Here is a 17,145-nt window from a genome sequence, read left to right on the forward strand (position 1 = left end):
AAATTTTACTAAAATTGGCAGATGGGACGAAGGATTAATTTTTTTTTTTAATTTTATTGTGGTTAAAGGTGATTGAGATATTATTTTAATTTTTAAATTGATTTTTAATTTTGTTATATTTATAGAGATAGTGAATATAACTTTTTCTAGAAAAACTATAGTATATTAATGACTTAAATACAATTTTAAACTTCAGATTTCTTCGTAGTTGAAATATTATTTTAAAAAATGGTGTTGGTATAGATTCATTTAGAGGAATTTCGAAAAATGTATTTAAGTCTTAGACAAAAATCAAGCACATAACTATTTGCGTACATCTTTAAATACTTAATTTTTTTTTTCTTCTCTCCCGGAAACACCATTTTTACCTTTCTCTCATTTCGATGGTTTTTGCATATACTAATCAAAACAACAAAAAAACGACTTTAAAAATTATAAAAAAAAAACAAATTCACCCATAAAAACAACACCGATATGAATGTATATAAAATCTCAACAATCTGAAGCATCGGATATACCATCGGTGGAGGCTACTACTCTAGCTAGCACAATAAACGCGTCAAAACTCAATTCCATTCGAACCATAATCCCAAAAGCTAAGAGCATTCCCCCACCAAGACCCAGCCGAAGCACGAAAACAGCAACAAGTACAGTAACTAACAAAATTGTGCCTGTTACTAATCGCATTTTTGATGTTGTTAATCTAAGAGCAACGCATAATTTTCATAAACTCTCAAATAACTTTGTTGTAGCATCGGATGTGGATGTGGATGAAAATGTGGATATTAATGTTGGTGTTGGTATTGGTATTGCTGTTGATCGTCTCCCTAATCCCGGTGATGGCAATATTGTGGATGATAATAGCGTTAACATACTAGCTGATGATGTTGTTGGTGTTACTAATAATAATGGTGAAGGTTATGGCAGGACGCACGTGACCACTACCACTGACGACTATCGCAAAACGCATAAAATAGCTACAGACGCTTACGCTGACGCTGAAAAAGTTAGTTTTGAAAATAGCACGACTTCCACGACGACTGTTTCACCGTTCGTCACACACGTGCGCGCAACGAAACGCTCATTTTTGCGACGCGCTGCCCCAACTACGCGATGGCATAGTTCACGCTTTCGTGGTACACAGCGTTGTAAGTTTAAAAGTTTATGGCAAAATTTGCACTTTATTTTCAAAGCTTCTAATGTCCAAATAGAATTTTCAAACCCTCCTAATTCCATTGTCGTTAGACGCACGATTTTTTGTTATTCCATTTTATAAGCGCATGCGCTCTAATAAGTTTTGTAATTTTTTTCTCATTTGATTTGAATCTGAGTTTTGCTATAATTTTTGCCATAATACTCGTAGTTTTCAATGTTCTCATAAATGCCATTTAAAATACCATTTAATACGCGAAACATTATTCATTCGAAATCTTGTCGACCACCGGTCAGAAGAGCTTTGCAACTTTGCTTGTCGGTATTCTCGCCTAGCGCTCACTGAGTCTACTACGAGTAAAAGCCGATCTGTCCATGAGTAGTCTGACAGGAAATTCTATTCTCTCCCTGTGCAGAAAAATTACCTCGAGGGTACCCTGCCTAGCTAATTCATTTGTCATGCAGTTTCCTGCAATCTTAGTGTGTTCTGGGACCCAAATAAGCTGGATATGAAAGTGCGATCGAGAGAGAAGTCTGGTAGTCCCCCCTGATCAGTTTCGATCGTATTACAAGTGAACCTAGAATTCGGATTGCAGCCTGACTATAGAAGAAGTAGATGTTAACCCTCCTAATCGATAGTACACCGGAGCATAGCGATTCCGCTAGGTTAATTCTGTGCCCTGGGTATCACGTTATTAATAGCTTGTTTTATATCGTGGAAGGCACCAGCTACAAAATTCTTGTTGTTAAAAGACTTCTCTATGACTTTGACAATTGTATGCAATCCAGATTTTACTAACCGACCATTTAGGTAGGCATGCTGACAATTAATCGCTTTCGAGAAATCCTATCTCTTATATACTGGTAAATTAATATCTCATGAAGGGAGGCTGATTGATCTAAAATTCTTCGGAGATGTATGACAACTTTCAATAAAAATTGCAGCTATCAATGAATTCAATTCCTTTAGCTATTTAGGCTAGGTTGCTATGGCTGCTTGTACCAGTGGAGACACACGTTGACAGGGTGAACACTTTGTTTGCTCATCTCGGGTGGTCTAAGCGCACTGCTCCTAGGAGATATTATTAAAAAATCTATCAGGTTATTGTGAGAGGTTATGGATTTGGAAATTAGTTTACTCTAATAGGTACAGCTTTTTTTCTAATTGTGCTCGCCGATCTATAAATAATTTACACCCATCGAGTGCACTTCTACTATATAAAAGCTTCACGTGAGAGGTAAATTTAGATCCTAAAAATTGGTTATGGGTACCACCTTGTCTACTTGCAACGCTTTTGTAGTTTTAAGTGGCTTCTTGAATTTATTATAAATTTTCTATTTGAATTGACTATTTTATGAGCTTTTTTAAAAATTTTATATCAACGAACACGCGGTCAAGCCCAAAGCGGTGACTAACACTTGTCTATGCTACTTATTACCAATAATTCCGTTGTATGACTCTACAAGTTCATTACAGCTGCTTTAAACTTTTTAAAGTAGACAACTGCATTAAAAGAAATGGCCGCCGGAAGCTTTAAAGTAGAAAACCTAAACAAGCTTAATTCGCTTACTCGGTAGAGCTAGGTAAATAGAATTACGCATAGTTTTTATTATGAAAAAGCTTTTCTTCAAAAAAGCTTTTAAGTTGAAAGCTTATACGCAAGGTAGCTTTTTTTGAACTATTGCTACTTTCTTAAAATGTATTGTAGTATAAAAATAATAGAAACTTTTTAGATCTACACTATAGAATTTTACGTACAAGAGACCTTTGATGAAGACATTACGCACAAATTCTGAATTGAAAGCTTAAGTGGGCTATGGTAATTTTATATACATACGTGCATTTATGTACTTGTATGTTAATTTTCATTCAACTCATTCAAAAATCTGTTTCACTCTTTCATTACATTAATTCAACATATTTTCATATGAAAGCTTTTTCACGTTTTTTATCAAAAGCTAATTACCCTAGAAGCTTTTTTAAGAATCACTATGAGTTTATGTACATACATGCACATATTCATTTCTTCCACCCTGGTTGTGAAAGCTACATATCTTCAAAGCTTTCACAAAGCTTTTATTAATTTTTATTTTTGTAAATTTTCTGTATAAATTACGTTTTGCATGGTTTTTGTACATGTGTAAATATTTTGTATTGCTCTTTTGTTGCATGCTTTGTATGTATGTATATTTTGTGTTCTATTTATGCATTGTTTTGTATTCATCTTTTATGTATTGTATTCGTATTCCTTATTCTTTTCTGTTCTATGTATGATCCCAAAGTAATGTTGGCTTTTAGTTGTTAACAACCTTTAATTACGAAAAGATTTACTCACATGTCAATATTTTTTATGAAATTCAACAAAAACAAAAAAAAAACCAACACAAATTGGATTCTTAGCGAGCACGAAATATATCGAGAAACCGGTCATAACCTCCAATTCTCGTGGACATGTCAATGTTGGCGAAAATTTCACATTAAATTGTTATGTGAAAATCGCCTTCGATGTTTCCTACACAACGCAATGGAAAACACCAGCTGGAGTTGAAGAGGTGAGAACCAAAGATCAATATAAATTAATTGTAATAAATAGTTTCCTAATTTTAAACAAAAATTTTTGGTTTGTTCACATATTCCGGGTTAATCGGTTAACTGGTTAAAGATTATTATTCTTCAGTTTATTTCTGTTTGGAAGCAAAATAAAAATATAACCACATAGTAAATGGATAATGGTAAAGTGGGAGCCATTTAAGTGTTATTGGAAAACTTCAGAAAATCTAAGTGACATTTTGTTGATTTCAATGTTCCAGTAATCTTTCTTTCCGAACCTTATTCGACTTTGTTCGTCATTGATGATTTTCCTATAGTTTTCCCAATCTTCCTTACGTCGCCTGCATTTAGGTCTATATCTTAGGATTTTATCCTAGGAAATCTTTCCCAATCTGTATTCCTAGTATCCTGCTGTGGTCCGAAAAGGTACTAATCCTGCTGCTAGCCGAGTCTACGACCGGATTGCATTATTAGATATTACTATTTTAATAGAGACGATGAAATTTAAGATAGACTTACTCCTTACACTGGTGTCTGAACTTTCCAATGGTAGTTATTTGCATCGCAGGCCATTACCAGTTCTAGTCCTCGTGTCGTATAAGTTGGTGAACTGCTTTCGGTGGTCCTTCTCCTCAACGTATACAAGGTATGCGAACATTAGCATCCAGATGCGCCTGCGCGGTATCTATATGCTTGCCCGTAAACTTTATGAAGGCGAGTGAGACGGAAGTGATGCAAATTAATTTGCACTACTACCAGCTTACTATCTAAAGTGGCTACTTTTTTGATCTGTCCACACTTGGTTTGAATAACTGGCATAACTTCGGAAAGAAGAGAAGCAATGGGGAAAGTTTTTGATTTGTTCCGAGTAATTTCGGGACTGGTTCAGGGCCATTTCGGAATAGTTCACAACTATTTCAGGACTTCTTCGAGACTATTCCACTACTACATATTCTATGAACATTTCGGATCTAGCTCGGGATCATTTAGGAACTAGCAAGTGTCCATTTCAAGACCGTTTCATTACTTGTTCGAGATCCTTTCCGGACAAACTCACAACTTTACAAAGCAACTATAGGGCAATTTTGGGACTAATTCAGGATCATTTCGGTATAGTTCCAAACTAGTCATGAAACTATTCTGAAATTATTTGTTTTTTTTTTCTTATTTATGGCTTTATAATAATTATATTCAACAGTTTTATTTACCTTGAGACCGTTATTAATGAAAATTTTTGTGGAAAACCAACAATAATTTACATTTTGGTAGAAGTTAAAGCTGCTATTTCGGTGATCACCATATCTCTCATTGGCTTTGTACATCAAATTCCATGAGTACCAGGTACTTATGCCCTTTTTAAGAAGAAGAAGACTAATTTTAGAGACCAGCTTTAAGAGCAATTATTTAGTAATTAGTTACAAGCAGTGGTCAAGATAATTCTTCGAAGTTTGATTTTTAGCCTCCCCATGGTTTTGATCAAAATATTTCAGATCTAGCTCTATATAAATTACGATTATTGCAATAATAAATAGTATTATCAAAATCAACGTTCAGATCAAGATCAACCCAAAACAAAAATAAAGTTGAAAATCGCGATCAGTACTGAATCCAAAGATCAGAGGATCGTTGACTACCCCAAGCACCTCTTCACCTCAGACATTTACATATCGATTAAATCTTATCCACAGCATCGCATGGTAAAAACTACGCCCAGATTTATTAATTCAACATCAACTCATCAAGTGGGTCTAGCAATGTTGACAATATTGAACGCACAGAAATCGGACTCTGGACTTTACGAGTGCATTTGCACTGATCATTCGAACAATGTTGGGACGTAACAATTATCAAATGACTGTACTAAGTGAGTAAACTACTAAATATGTCTTGCCTTCCACATATACATATGTATTTCATTTGATCCCTACACCATCCACATTAGATCGCGATGAGGGCTACATAAATATTAGCGAACCCTCAGGCTACTACAAAATTGTAAGCTCTGCCAATAAAAAGGTACAGATCAAGTCAAATACCGCGGTTATCCATTCCCCACACTTACCTGGTACAAACCTGATAAGACACAAATTCATCCTCGAAAAAGTATATGATCAACACAACAGATACCTCGATCACCTGCAAATTTTGAATGCACAACTCGAAGATAGTGGCGAGTATGTGATACGCGCCAAAAATGAGTTGCTCGTGAAAGAATTACAATTCAATGTGAGCATCACAGATAAGCCCAAAGTTACAGTGAAAGATGTCTACGTAAAAGCTGGTGACGAGGCGCATTTGCAGTGCCAGGGTATTTCCTATCCAACGGCTATAGTATCCTGGGTGTTTACACCGTGCAGCATATCGCCGCGATGGCCATCGTGTGATAAGCGTTTAGAGCAAAATTTCAATGTGTGTATAATTTTAGTTAAATATTAATTTTGTAGAAATTATTACAAACTTTTATGTTTGTTGTTTTCTTTAGTCCACACGCAATGCACAACCGAGGCGATTTGGCTATTGAATATATACATGATTTGTATTTTACGCCTGAAAAGCCAGGCATTATCCACTGCTTGGCAGCCAATCCAAAAGGTATGGGCGAGGGTCAAAGGTCATGTGCTTATCGGCGATATAAGTGATAATATGACCATAGTGGGCATTGATGAGAATAAGAAGATTGCGCGTGGCGATGAGGTGACGCTCACTTGTGCCGCATTATCTTACTACTTCTCGACGATCTGGATTGGTATAAGGATGGCGAGCTTGTAGGAGGAGAGCAACAGTAAGTTGGCATTGTATTGGCGTTATACATAAAATTTAGCCACTTAATATTGCACTTGCGAAGCAAACGGTTTCCGAATGCACATAAAATTTGCATAAGAGTGTTCGTCTTGTACAAGTGACTTACAACGCGAACACTTTTGATGCAAATTTTACCCCACGTCTCCACCTTCTACAGATTCTGTTAAACGGCTGTGGTAAGACAGAAATGTCAGGTGGAGACCGCAAATTTCCGCTGTTAAACATATCTGTCTTGCCGAATTTCTTACCATCGCTGTCTTAACATCAGCTGTCAGTTTTGTAGTTTGACAACTCAGTTTTCATTTTACCGCGCCATTTACTTTGGGTACGGATCGATCTGATTGGCTTGATGCCATTTAAAAGTGATATGTTAAGACAACAAGTTACCCACATGAGAAAACGGGACAAAGTTAAAAAGAAATTTGTACAGATGTTAAGACACATTTAGTAGAAAATGGAGACGTGGGGTTAGGTGTGTTGGCAAAAACGTTTGCTTCGCTAAATTTATTCAGCTTCGCAAGTGACAATACCAGCCAAAATTGGTAAGAGCTTCTTAACATGTATTCATGTATCCCTTTTCCTTTTGTTTATTTTCTACATAGATTTTGTGATTACCAACTCCTCAACCAGCTATTCGTATCAAAGGACGTCTGAAAATCAATAATATCCAAGAACGCTCTCAGGGCAGCTATGAGTGTCGTGCACGAAATGCGAACAATACTGATCAACAGAGAAAGCAAATATATCAGTATTTTTGTGTATGGTAAGTCAAATAGACTAGAAATATATAAAATGAAGAAACTTCCCATATACTTGTACCAGTTCTGATAGTTTACAGCGAAGTCAATTTTTTAGCGCTGCTTATAAAAAAATTTCAGTATTTTAATACTGAATAGATAATTTGAATTTCATTCAATTTAATTTTTTACAAACAATCTTATGCTTGCACATTAGGGCGGGTCATTTTTTTTTTATTATGGGAACTCTACGTGTAATTCCAAGCAAAGTTTCCGAAAAAACCATGGCTCTAAAATCAATTTGGAGTTTGCTAAATTGCGAAAACAGATAATAAGTAAAAAAAAATCTATTTTCGCAATTCGGCAAACTCCAAACTGATTTTAGACCCATGATTTCTTCGCAAATTTGCTTAGAATCCTATAGTGTCATACGCGCATAGTCGAAAAGGTCTTCCATACAAATTGACGCGCCCTATTGCATATCCTTGTATTTTTTTTTAACATTATCACATTATTTTTTTATTAAACAAAACGTAATAATTTTAATTAGTATAATGGTTAGAGTTGCGCAGGGCCACAGGGCATAGTATCGAGCCCAGTTTCCGACGAACATCAAAAACAAATTAAAAGAAGAAAAATTCTATTAGCGGTCCCCTCTCGAGCGCATTTTGGACATGCAAAAAAGCTTTTCATAAAATTACGATCACCGTTTGGAGTTGGCCTAAAGCTGTAGGTCCCTCACCTTTGTTTGACAACACCAAGGTAAATTCCACAAATCGGAGGTAAAGCTTCGCCAAACACTAACACAGGTCGTCCCTGACAAATCAAAGCCCAACCTTCCAGTGTATTTCGTCACCTGTGCAGAAGATCGACCTATCTGGGCAGCCAGTTCGAAAACGCCCTATCTCAGAAAACTTTTCAAGAACACCCTACTTCAATATTTAATCGAAGAACACCCTATTTCAGAATTTTTTGGAAAAACACCCTATCTCAGAATTCCGTTCAAAAACGCCTTTTCTCAGCTGAAAATACATTGAAAATGTGCTGAGATAGGGCGGTTTTGAATCGGCATCTGAGACGGGGCGTTCTTCAACCAAATTCTGAGATAGGGTGTGTACTGTATTCCGTCGGGAGGTGGATGGAATACAAGGTCAATTACCCATTACACTCGAGGCCTATAGCAAGGATGAGCACGATAGCGTAAACATGGGATAATATTACATATCTGCAAACTTTCCCGACTCTTTGATGAACTTTAGGAGTTTGACTTGGGAATGAAAATGCGCCTTCTCATTCAAAGAATTCGAAATACATTTAGGGATTAGCCCTTTGCCAAGTGATTATAATAGCTAACTACGCTTGATTTACTCGTAGAACCACTGCCTCCCAAAATGATACACACCAATTTGGATGAAAATGCAAAACTGGAGCGCAAACTTGGCGACTTCCTAGAATTGGAATGTACACCGGAGGCTATACCAGCGGCAAATGTGCACTGGTACAAAGACGATATAGAACTCACCAATGGCAGCAATATAGCCATCGAAGAAGATGGTAACAAGCTAGTCATACAATATATAAAACCCGAAGATGAAGGTATCTATAAATGTGTGGCCGTGAATCGTTTGGGCTCTGTCGATGCTAGTTCCGCAGTTAAAATCACAAGTAAGTTATTTTTTCATATAAGTATTGGAACTCATAAATTTTGAAAGCGTAGCATTTAAAAAAAAAACTCAATTTCTACACAGACTTACCGCGCATGCGCACCGGCTGGATACTTGGCCTACTCTTCTTCTTCGTCATACTCATTGCGCTGGTTATCTACTTGTGTGTGCGTGTTTTGCGTGAACGGAGACGGCTGCGAGATTACAAAGCCGCCGGCTTGGCCAACTTTGAAGAAGGTGCTGTGGAGCATATAAATCCAGCGCTGACATTGGACGAGCAAGCTGATTTATTGCCATATGATCGAGCTTTTGAATTTCCACGCGAAAAGCTTAAATTGGGCAAACAATTGGGCGCTGGCGCCTTTGGTGTGGTTTTGAAGGCGCATGCTGAGGGCATACGACCTGATGAAAAGGAGACTGTGGTGGCTGTGAAGATGGTGAAACGCATAGCGGATAATGAGGTGATGCGCGCTTTGGTCACGGAATTGAAAATTATGGTACATTTGGGACCAAATTTGAATGTTGTGAATTTGTTGGGCGCCGTCACAAAGAATATCGCACAACGTATGTAGCTTAAATGGTTTTTTTTTTTTGGTATAGCCGGAATAGTAATAACATAAATCTTGACATTTCATTTCAGGTGAACTGATGGTTATTGTGGAATACTGCCGATATGGTAATGTGCAAAACTTCTTACTGCGCAATCGCAAACGTTTTATAAATCAAATCCATCCGGAGACTGACAAAATCGATCCGACCATTACAAAGCAACGCTTCTCGGATAATTTCGAATTGAATCGGTATGGCAACGCTTTGTACAAATATGTATTAGTTACTGGTATATATCGTAGTGTAAATAGTTTTTTTTAATATGGCATGTAGCAGTAATATTGAGCTTTTTTTGTTTACCTTTTGTTTGTTTTAACACTGCATTAAAAATCGCTTATATTTTACTAACCCGATATAAGCTTTCATAAAGTCCAATTTAACAATGAGACATACAGGTAATCGCTGCCATTTAAAAGCTTTTCAGTAAAAATCAATTAATTAAGCTTCTCATAACTTAGACTAAATCTTCAGGTTGTTTCCCTTTTCAACCCTCCTCAAAATATTTTCAAACTAAGAGCTTCTTAAACCTCTTTCGTCTGACATTGTGAGACATATTTTTGTTACCCGAATTGACTTTTTAAAGAGTTGGCAACCCTTCTTCATGTAGTCTATGTGAAGCCTTTCACAGCCATTTCGATTGATACCCATTTTGTAATGCGTAATTGATTTTACTTACAAAATAATTTCATATTTCATTGAATTTTTAAATAGTTGGCAACCCTCTTAAAACCTTCAAACACCTTTAAAAAATTCTAAATGTTCAAACTAAAGACTTCCTAAAATTTAGGAAAACTCGACAAAGTTTTATTCAAATGGCGAGCTCTTTAATTATATTTCTCAGAAATATTTAAAGTATGCACTTTTTGTAGCCAATTCAATTTAATAAAGTAGAAGTTTGAAGTAGTTTCGACTTATCGTTGATTTTTGACAATTTTCATATAAAAAAATTTTCGAACATATTTTGTATGAAAAAACGCTTAACACCGTAAACAAAAACCCCTGATGCAAGTTGGTTGAGTTTTGCAGAATTTTCCCAATTTTTTACAAAGTTTGAAATTCTGAATAACGTACATGGTTTTTGTTAGATAACGATCCATACTTTCATAAAAACAAGTAATTTTTAAGCAAAAAAACCGACTCCAATTCTCCTATGAAAATTTAAGAGTACTGTTAATTTCTTCATGATCCAATAATTAAGGGACCACCTCTTTCCTTAAAAAAAAAATAATAGAGGGTCAAATAAGACAAACAATTGCAGTTTTTTTTTGCAATGTGGTTGGCAATTAGACTATGGAGGCACAAGTAACAATCCAACAGCCAGTCAACAGTAAATCCAATCCATAAACTTAGATCCAGACCCCATGTCCAGTCTTAAAGTCTTCTACATGGTCACGCGTGGCCACGCGGCTTGGATGTCCATCTTATTTATTCCTAAATTCGGCCATTAGCTCAGACTGACCTAAATCATCTAGACCTTACTTTATTCTAAAGAGGCAGAGGTCGACACCGTGTTTCGTGAGCGTGATATAAAATTGAGCTACAAAAGTATTATTTCTCCGTTATGAGAAAAGCTGGCATCTTTCCTCCTTAGGCGCCCTATTCCATTGGAAGGCTCCTTCGATAGAATTTTATGTATACGGCAGGTCTATACGATTCCCTCTTGGAGCATCTAATAAGTTTGTTTTAGTTAGGGAGTACAGCCGTGTGATGTGAAATGTTTTCCCTGTTGAAGACCTTCCTGACATAATTGCCCTTTGCGTCCAGTAGTTCTACACATAAAATAATTTTTGGTGATTTTATTCTTTAACTGCGATTCCAGACACAGTAGCAATACAAAAGTCAACATTAGAACTTCGGGCGACTTCTGTGAAGTGTTTCGATCTTTCCAGGAAAAAATAATTTAATGAAGTTTGATACCCGAATATTATTTTTAAACGGAAAAATTTAATAAAAACCATAAAACAAGAAATTCTGTATAAAAAAACAATCTCCTCACAAGGCATCTGTAGATTAACCAAATTTTTCTTAGCAAAAAAAAAAAAGGTTCCCATGTACATATTTCATCTATATATACATATCGTTACCTTAATATATAAAGGCCCTTTCTAACATGTTTGTTTCTTTGCAGAGTAGTTATAAATCCTAAAACAAACTAAAGCTCTGCAGTTGCGTTGTTGTTTTTTCATTACACTGGTTTTCAATGAACATAGAAACAATTTTTTGATATATTAGTTGATTTAAATTCGATTACGTCTTTAGTGAGCAATCTATAGACTATGGACAGAGCTGAATTCCAAACAAAATGAGTAAGGGCCTTTCTATATGTGCATAATTATATTATTTGCAATTATTATTTAACATTTCTTAATATTTGAATTTAAAAAATGGTCGAAAAAACTTATACCCTATTAACTATTGAATGGCACCACTTTACATGCTTGCTTACATACTACTTTCCTATCCTAAAACACTTTAACCAACGACATTTGTATATTTGAATGTTTTTAAACAAATTTTTGTGGTGTTGGAAAATGTTTGTCACTACCACCTACTCCTACTATTTGCTATGCATACGATTGGTGCTTGTGTCCCACCCACCTCACATTGGAATACATAACTTTTATGGTGCTCATAACAAACAACAATAACTACACGAATGAACTTGGATGGCTTTATGGCATTTTGTTTTTGCATCAGTGATGGAGTAAAATATGTTAATTTGTCCTTTTCAAATCATCAATATGTAAATCATATGAATAATGTGAACAATAATTATACGGCAAATAATCGCAGAAACTCTGAAAATGATCCACGCTCCGGCACACGCGCTGGACGTCCCAATTCGGCTGGATATTTGCGGCAATCTGATTTATATGAGGGGCATGTGGATAGTGGTGCAACGGAGCAGACGGTGATGACCACAATACCTGAAGGTGAGTGTAGGGGTACAAATTAAACATAGATACATATGTACATACATTAGACCGTACCAGCAAAAAAGTCCAGTGCACACCAGGCAAGGCAATTTCGAAATTGTTTTTTGTAACACCTATGGGTCTCCTTTTTACATTTTCGACGATACCTACGTTCGACAATAAAATTCTTTTAACCTCTTAGGGTCATAAGCCTATAATTATAACTAGAAAAGCGCAAGATTTTAATGTAAAATGTAATTCATCGAGATCTAATGAAAAAAAAAAATTCTCGTATTAAAAACAAAATTGAACATAAAAAATCACTTTCTATTAGAAATTGTCAGCTAAAAGTATGTCTTAAATTTTTGTCGAATTTTATTGAGCTAGAAACCGCTTTTTATGAACATATTTCTTGGAATAAATACAAAAAATTATAAGAAATTCTCATTAATCTCATAATTCTTTCTAATTTTTTTTTAAATTTTCAATTCGACAATAATTTTTTTTTGTAACCAACCCTCTTAGCACCATACGCCTATAATTAAAAAAGCTCAAGATTTGAATGTAAATTGTTATTCATCGAAGGCTAAGTAATTTAATAAAAATTCAACAGAAAAATAATTTTCTACTAAAAATTACCATTAATTTCAACTAAAAACTATATTAACCATTTTTTGTTTAGCTAGAGGTTGATTTATTATAAACACATTTTTTGGAACGCAAAGAATTATAAGAAATTTTCATTAATCTCATAACTTTTTCCAAAATCTTTTTTCGTTGATTTTAAAGAACTTCTTCCTTGGAAGTGATTATTCTAAATAAATAATTTTGTTTCATAAAAAAGTTAAATTTTTTTAATATGTATAAGATAATATATCTGAATAATCTTTTCCTATACTATTTTTTTGTAAACAATCTTAAAATAAATTAATTAAATTGATTTATTTCCAAAAATAATACTTATGCATTATCAAAAATAATTTTTTCCGAAACAAAAATTTTTTAGCCCAAAAATATTTTTTTCTCCAAAAAATCTTTGATTCTAATGCTTGGTGCTTTGTTTTCTGATTAAGTTAACATATTTTTTCCTAACAAATTTTTTTTCCTAAATTATGTTTCCTTGCAATGATTATCGTAAAAAAATATATTTTAAAACTTTTATTTTCAAAAATACTTTTTGTAACGTTTGGTATATTCTTTCTAATTTGGGTAGACATATATTCTTTCCTTAATAATGGTTTTTCATGAACATAATTTGTTCTCAAAGGAAAATTTCTTAAAAAACTATTAAAATTTTCCGAGCAGAGTTTTTTTGATACTTTTTTTCAGATTTTGATTAGATTATTATATTAAATAAAAAAATTAATGAATATTTTTTCCCCAATCAATTTTTGTTTCTAATATTGGTTAAATTTTTTCCGATTAAGGTAAACATATTTTCTTTTTGCCAAAAACTATTTTTTCCCCAAATTATATTTTTTTTATTATTATTTTTTCTCTAAACAAAATTTCCGTTTTCTTCTAAAAAGTTCAGTTTTTGCAAGAAAATCTTATTTTGATACATTTTTCTTATTTTGGTAGAAATATATTTCTGTAAAACTTCTTTATAAAAATAACTCATTAAATATGAGGCCCATTCTAAAAATAAAGAAACTCACACAATTTCTTTGTGAGTGGAATAATTTTATTGGTCCTGAAAGGAATAACCAAAAAACTTCCTTAGCAAAAGTTTAATGACTTTTGGAGAGACTGTAAATGGCGAAGATTTAACGAGAAATTAAAAAAAATATTTCTTTCGAAATTGCCTTGCAAAAATACTTTAGAATTTTTTTTCTGCCACGGTCTAATGTACATACATACATACCTAGATACACAAGTTTATGTTCCAGAAAGTATTTTTGTTTAATTTTTTTCTACCTATAAAATTTTTCCATTACCCTTTCAGACGAAGATCATGTTCTCTCCAATAATTCCATACAGCCTGCATGGCGTTCCAACTACAAGCCCGATAGCACAGAAGCCATGACTGTTACCACAACCGATTTGCCTTTCAAGTGGCGCGCGGCATGGACTATTTATCGTCACGTAAAGTATTGCACGGCGATTTGGCTGCACGTAATATTTTACTCTGCGAGAATAATGTGGTGAAAATATGCGATTTTGGCTTAGCACGCTCCATGTATAAAAGCGAAAACTATAAGAAGCAAGGTGAAGCGCCCTTGCCCATCAAATGGCTAGCTTTGGAATCGCTTAGTGATCACGTATTTAGCACCTATACTGATGTTTGGTCATTTGGTATTGTTTTGTGGGAGTTCTTCTCGTTGGCGAAGGTCCCCTACCCCGGTATGGATCCAAATCAGAGTTTGTATTTAAAATTGAAGGATGGTTATCGCATGGAAAAACCACCATTCGCCAATGATGAGCTATATGATATTATGTTGGAATGTTGGAGTACGAATCCGGAGTGTCGTCCACTATTCCATGTGCTAGAGAAGTATTTTGCGCGCATGCTAGGCGATGATGTGACAAATGTAAGTAAAATACAAGATTTTTTTTTTTTTATATATCCTGGTCTGAATGTCGTTCGCTGAATATAATGGCAAGCTTGGCTAAGTAGGTTGGGTTAGGTTAGGTTAGACGGGCAGGAATTCAGTCGGAGGCCACGTTTCCTCATATCAGATTTTCTACGAATTCTAGCAAACCCTTAAAGGCTTTTCCCTCAGGCGTCTAAGATTTCGATGAAGTTATCCCTAAAAAATTAGAAGCGTTTTCTCCGGAGTGCGAAGTTTCTACATTTTGCTTATCTCTTCCACTTCCGCAGAGATCTTTCTGTCGGGCTCCGAACCTAGCGACCCAGTGGTATATTTTCAAGTGTCCCGTTAGCATTCGTGTGAGAAGACTAATATTCTTTAGCAGGATCAAAACTAGAACAAGCGAAAGCCGAAGGTCTTACTGGCCGTGGGTCCGATGGTCAAGGTATATCCTTAGCCTTACAAAGCCGCAGCACATAATTCTGGTAAATGTTTTGACAGGACACTGCATTCGCGTATTGATAGTTGTCAAAAACTACCAGGTTGGTATTATTTCAACACTTAACACCTTGGATCGCTCTTTTTAACGAAACTCCGTTCATGGCTTACATCGTTTTTTCGTGATAGAAGAGCAGTTACCGTTAAATAGATTTTAGTAACATAAGGGACTGATGTTTTATACTCCAAGTGAGCCTCATATAGATATAGGCGGAAGCCACCTTAACCTAACTTAACCTATTAGCTATTACATTAACTACAATTCTAAACTTTACCGTTACAAACAAGTTATTAACTAAAAATGAACTACTCCCTCAGCACTATGTGGATTTGAATGATACATACTTGCGCGCCAACAACGAAAATGTAAATCGCAATCCAACCGATTACCTATCGCTGATGGGATCGCCAGATGAAGTGGCACCAGCGGCACCACGCTATGTAAATGGACACATACTACCAGAAATACGTAAGTACTACATTCAGTTTATACGTAGTTGCTTTTGCTGAAAATTCGATTGCTTCAAAGCTTTAAATAAAAGAATATATATATAAAAAGAAAATAAAAATTAAAACTTAAATAAATAGATATATATGCATATCTGAGGACTTTTGAGAAAACAAGTTTTTCGACTGATTTTGAACAAATTTGTAGTAACAGTTTTTTATTATTATATTTTTTTTTAATATGGTTAGTTAATATTTTAGATAGCCATAGGTGATTAGTGATTTACCAAAAAAAGGGACCAATGTCGAGATAAATTGTTTTGCCAAAATTCCACAAACATGCTTGCTAAGATATCACCTACTCAACACTTAACTGATCTGCACACATCTAAAGTTATTTTACTCTAACCAACTAGTACTTACATACTATGTACTATGCAGCACATATTCGCTTTTATATCTATATAATGTACATATCGCTAGCTTAGAGTGAAAAGTTCTTAAGTCCACTTTTTATGAAAACTCATGTTTTGATATATACGCAGAAAAAAGTCAGCCAAATATATTTCTCTCAACAGAGAAAACATATTTAGTTGATGTAACTAAACTTTTCTCAGTGTAAGAAGCAAGAGAAATTAAAAATGCATCGTTCATCGTTTCGAAAAGGATTAAAATTCTTGTTTGATTTTTTTTTTTTTTTTCGTTTATATTCAATGAAAGGCAAATTTGCTACGTCCAAAAGAGGCCAAAATAATACGAAATATTTTAATAAAGACCAAATCCTACTGATTGTAATGGAGTTTTGCTTTGCATTAAACACACAAAATGTTGTACATATTCAAATTTTTGTGAAGTACTTGAAAAAAAATGGCTATAGAAAGAAGTTGTTTCCCCTTTTCTGTAAAATTTGTAAATGTGGACTTAGCAGCTTATCGCACTAGGCTAGCGATATGTATGTATGTATGTACATACCTATCAACAATTTCATGCAACTAACCCTACACTGCGTCTGTGCCGTCTGTGCGTTTGTCCTTCCCACCTATGTACGATTTCACTCAGGTATTCAGCCATCCTCATCCGATGATTACTTAAATATGAGCATCGAAACAGGCACAACCATTTTCTCACCGACACGTCCAAAAGATCACGACGACAACCAGTCAAGTGATGAACCCAATACAACAACAACAACTTCTTTCACTTTCCCAGATAAAATAGCACCAACACCAACACCATCGC

At 34.8% G+C, this 17,145-nt stretch overlaps 1 pseudogene; it reads left to right on the forward strand.

The window, feature by feature from the left end:
* Positions 1-199: 199 nt before the first annotated feature.
* Positions 200-17,142, forward strand: LOC108377683 (vascular endothelial growth factor receptor 1-like; annotated as a pseudogene).
* Positions 17,143-17,145: the final 3 nt, after the last annotated feature.

This window comes from Rhagoletis zephyria, unplaced genomic scaffold (genome assembly GCF_001687245.7).
Source record: "Rhagoletis zephyria isolate East Lansing unplaced genomic scaffold, Rhagoletis_zephyria_1.1 Rzeph_scaffold_12526, whole genome shotgun sequence".
In the NCBI taxonomy this organism is placed as follows: domain Eukaryota; kingdom Metazoa; phylum Arthropoda; class Insecta; order Diptera; family Tephritidae; genus Rhagoletis; species Rhagoletis zephyria.